The sequence below is a fragment of the Gymnoscopelus microlampas genome (assembly GCF_963454915.1).
Source record: "Gymnoscopelus microlampas genome assembly, chromosome: 7".
NCBI lineage: Eukaryota > Metazoa > Chordata > Actinopteri > Myctophiformes > Myctophidae > Gymnoscopelus > Gymnoscopelus microlampas.
This window is the reverse complement of record NC_139944.1, coordinates 13,208,978-13,213,529: the sequence shown is the minus strand read 5'-3', so window position 1 is coordinate 13,213,529 and position 4,552 is coordinate 13,208,978. Positions and strand designations below refer to the sequence as shown.

General features: G+C 42.2%; 1 long non-coding RNA gene across 1 annotated transcript; it reads right to left on the bottom strand.

Moving 5' to 3' along the window:
• Positions 1 to 1,249: 1,249 nt before the first annotated feature.
• LOC311048756 lies at positions 1,250 to 1,942 on the bottom strand. Its single transcript, XR_014601112.1, has 3 exons — positions 1,892 to 1,942; positions 1,634 to 1,780; positions 1,250 to 1,295 (listed from the first exon to the last, which is right to left on the bottom strand). It is a non-coding gene; the product is annotated as an uncharacterized lncRNA (long non-coding RNA).
• Positions 1,943 to 4,552: the final 2,610 nt, after the last annotated feature.

Below are 4,552 nucleotides of genomic sequence, written 5' to 3'. Positions count from 1 at the left end.
GCAACACAAGTCTATATACAATATGGGGGGTCCCTGCTTCATCTCTCTCAGCTAAGGGGTCCTCAGCCTGAGAAGCATTTAAGACTCCTCTAAATCATCACATATTGCCCATAAGTGATGGACAGCTTCATTCCTCTACTCATGGCATGCATTAATGAACACCTTTCTTTTATCATACAGAGTATGTCACAATGTTCTTTAAAGAGCACCAAGACCAACTCAGTGGAGTCTGTATTCATTCTTTAAGAACACATTTATGCTGGTCAATTGATATCAAAATGTTATTAAGCTCATTTCTCACCATTCAAATTTTATTAGACAGATTAGAAAATGTAAAACAGTTTCTAAAGCCAACATGGTCATATGAAAGAATACATTAGCCCTAGGAGTCCTAAGTAAAGCCACCTGGAGAAAAGCAATCAAACCAGAAATCAAACCTCGGGCTATGCACTGACAATCCACCATAGAACAGAGTAGGACAGAAAACTATGTGCAGAGAGGTATGAGGGATTGCACACTGCACAGTTAAAGCACTCAGAAAAAATCACATTGATTACTTTACGGTTACATTAGATTAAAAAACAATGAAATAGTACAGCCTAGTTGTTGAACAGTGACAAGACTTTGGAATCCTGAACTATAATACATGGTACAATATACATCCATGCATTAACACCATGGTATTCCTTCTTATGAGAAGAGCTGTTGGCTTACTCCTTCTCTAGTCTCGCGTAGCCAGACCCCACAGAAAATGAAAAACAGCGACCTCTGCTTTTCTGATATTCTGTGGAGTCTGGCAGGAGTATAATGTTAGACTAGAGCGCAGGGAAACACCGGTTTCATGTCTGCCTATAGCGCATCACTTCCGGTTGGTGCGACCATGTTTTCATTCCCACTAACAATATTTCTACACGGAACACTAACACCACTTCTCCCAGAGAACATGGATGGTTTTGGTTATAAGCCCACTTGTTTCTATGATGAAAGAGTAATTTAAAATGTGAATATCTTTCCGTGGTTTTGTCCGCTCCGAGGACGCTATTGTTAAATTAGTTTCGGCTAGTTTCGAGGGGGGGAGGGTGGATCATGGTGGATGGACACGTGAATCCCGCCCACTACATTTGATTGGGTAAAGCGCGGCCCACTTCCTGATCTGAAGGCACGCCCACTTTTAGCCAATGCGCACTGGTTAGGACGAACCGCTCCGACAGATTCCACCGCAGGTCGGAATCTGTTCTTGAGAGATTACTCCTTCTCTAACTGCTCCACCAGCTTGCGTAGCTGGTCCACAAGCTCTGTGGAATAGGAAATAGCAACAATGACCAAAGAGGCAAGATAAAACTGGTGATTGTGATGTGATTCAATGAAAGAAACCGTAATTTATAGCATTTTGACACATACATTTCCAGCCTGTGGTGACTAGACAGTCATGTCTCTAATTTGCCCAGGGGTAAGTTTGAAGTTAAAGAGTTGAGTTTGGCCGAGCCCCTATTCCATATCATTAGTGTTTTGACATTTGATCAGATTATTAGTCACACCCGGGTTCAACCCTCCGTCTTTTCACATTTGTCTAATCCGTGTTCCCTGGGATAACACTCAACCCGAGTCCAAAACAAGCTATAAACACATTTACCTCCAGCTGTTGGCCTTTGGGAAGCGTCATACGCACGACAGGCATTGATCAGTCCTCCCAGCTGTTCAGGGCAGTCGTCAGGAAGTGGTTCTAACACTCACTTGTCCTCACACACTCTATTATAGATCTCCATATCGGTGGTACAATCTGTTATGAAATGGTTGTGATAAATGAAGCAATTAGGTACAGGTAATTGTGTAATTATAAAAATGTACAAGAAAGGTACAGTCTGAATTAACCACTGTTTTCAGCACACACCGTCAAGGGGGTTCTTGCGGGTTGCGATTTCCCACATGACCATACCGAGACAAACAAAAACAATTAACCCCAGCGTTCCTATTCCGGGGTGAACATTCTGCAAAAATAGCAGATATACAAGCTCAACGCATTACAATGTGACGCAGTGTGAGCTTGTAGAACGGCAACGGGGGACTACGGTGAACCAAGAACCTTAGAAATATACAGACATTAGTGATGGGACGATATGAAAATTACACGTCACGATTATTGTGGCAAAAATGATTGCGATTAAAATGCCACTTTTAACCACTTGGACCCCCAGCATCGCTATTCTGGGGGTAACGTTGCCAAAAATGGCCAATCGCACTATACGCAACAAGTACCATATATTAAATGGTAGGGTACCCATCACTCTGATGCATAAACCTTGCCTGGTTCCAAACAGGCTGATAATCAGGCTAGCATAAACCAGGAGTGGTCAGGACATGACAATCCTTGACAAAGTTGTCCGAGCGTGCTGTGATCTGACTAACTTGTGCACCAGTGTGGTTCTGAAACTGGATGAGTAACCTGCTGATTTTATTTGTAATAGTACCCGTAAAAGCAGACATGAGGTTATGCTCTGTAGCTAAATTATCTGTTCCTTTTGTATGTACTTGTTTTAAAATAAAATACATAGTCTTTCTACATAAAATGGTTATATGCAAATAGAACCGCATTCTTTCACATGGCTAAAATGCATATAGGCCATTCTATCATTATGCAGTGCTTTCATTTAATGCAAATATAACCAAATCCTGATGATGATGGCTCAGGTCAGTTGCCTCACCTGTTGATCACATTAATATGGATGGGCAGAGACCATTTTACTCCTCTTTGAGCCTGATTAGTTTCCTTTTTTATACACATAGTAACCTGTAAATGTACCTTGTTTTCAAATAATTTTTCATATATTTTCATATTATTACAAAACATACAATAACCACTTCAGCCCATACATTTCGGCCATTTGAAAATAGCCGATCTACAAGCATTGTGAGCTTGTAGATCTTTTATTTTCAAATGATTATACATTTTATACATTTGAAAAGTTTGTTTTTGCAGTTGGCTTTTAACATTGTTGATGTAATTCATTGTATGTACCGCTGTGTGTACTAGCTACAGTATATAGCAGTGTACCCTGTTGGATGGGTCTGTAGACTGGTAGTGACCCAACCAACATGGTGAATCTTGGCCACGCCCCCCAAATCACTCCCCCACCCTAGCCTGGGCAGCATTCCTTTTCGGGTATATGATCCGGTAGGGAGCGGAAGTAGCCCTACGTCACCGGGCGCGTCATCCGCGTCATCAGGCGACCGGATCGCGACAATCCGGAAAGACGTCTCACCCCAAAATAGGTCCGTCCTAATAAAATCCTTGATGCGGTGTAGTTTAGCTTATTTTTTAAATATAAATGTGAATGTACTTTCCGGAGACTATTTAGCGTCTGTATTATCCGTATTATCCCACGGGGAAATTCTATTCCATTTAAATAGGGATTGGGGTAGCCCTGGTTCAGAGCGTTAGTGAGTTCCCTCTAACGCCCTGGAAGACCCAGGGCTCTGCCCTTGTACAAGGAATTCCACTGCCCTGCGAGGGCTCAAGAGTAGTGAAAATAAACAAAACCATTTCGCTACTCACCGAAGCAAAGTCTGTTTTGTGTTGTTGAAAGTCTATTCTCTGAGGTGGGAAGCCTCTCAGCACCCCACCTACTCTGTAAAACATGGGTTCCCAAACTTTTCAGCCCGCGACCCCAAAATAAGGCGGAAATTGACTCGCGACCCCACCTAAACCTGGAGGTCATTTATAAACATAAACGTGCACGTTCGGTGCGCATTTGTAATGTATTAAAATGGTAAAATGTACCATTTGTGATCATTTTAGATGGTATTTCATCCATTCTGTTGAATTTAAAGTAAAAAAAAAAATAAAAAAAAAACTTTTTTTTTTTTTTTTTTTTTTAATGACCCAAAATTATTTCGCGACCCCACGTCAGTCTCCCGCGACCCCAAGTGGGGTCGCGACCCCTACTTTGGGAACCCCTGCTGTAAAAAATACTTTTTGGGCAGAAAATAAAATACGTCAGCGAGACGGAAATTATCTTTATTTACTCCACATTGCCCTCTACAGATCTGGAGGATTTGAACTTACCATTAACCAAAATCGGGCAGAGCCCTGGGTCTTCCAGGGCGTTAGAGGGAACTCACTAACGCTCTGAACCAGGGCTAGGATTGGGGAACCAAAACAAAGCGGCACCGCAAAACCGGATCGCGACAATCCGGAAAGAGGATTCTTTTTTCATTTTTTTCCCAGTAGGCGTGGCCTAGACCGGATCATATGGGTCTTTAATAACGCATACCAGGCTTTCCTCCGAGGTGGGAAGACTGGTGACGCGAGGTTACCCCCACCCAAGCGAACTTTGCCAGCCCTATTGGGAAGAGAATGTGTCTGGATACCTGTGTTACAGGTACCAGGATCTGGCACCTAATAGCAGATATATATTACCTGGAAAACAGGTTAAAGTAGTTTAGAAGAAATAGAGACAGAGAAACATGGTCTTGTTTCCACCGATTATTCTCTCAGTTATGATTTATTCACAATTACACAATAAACCCTAACTGTCTACTGTTTGCATTGTCC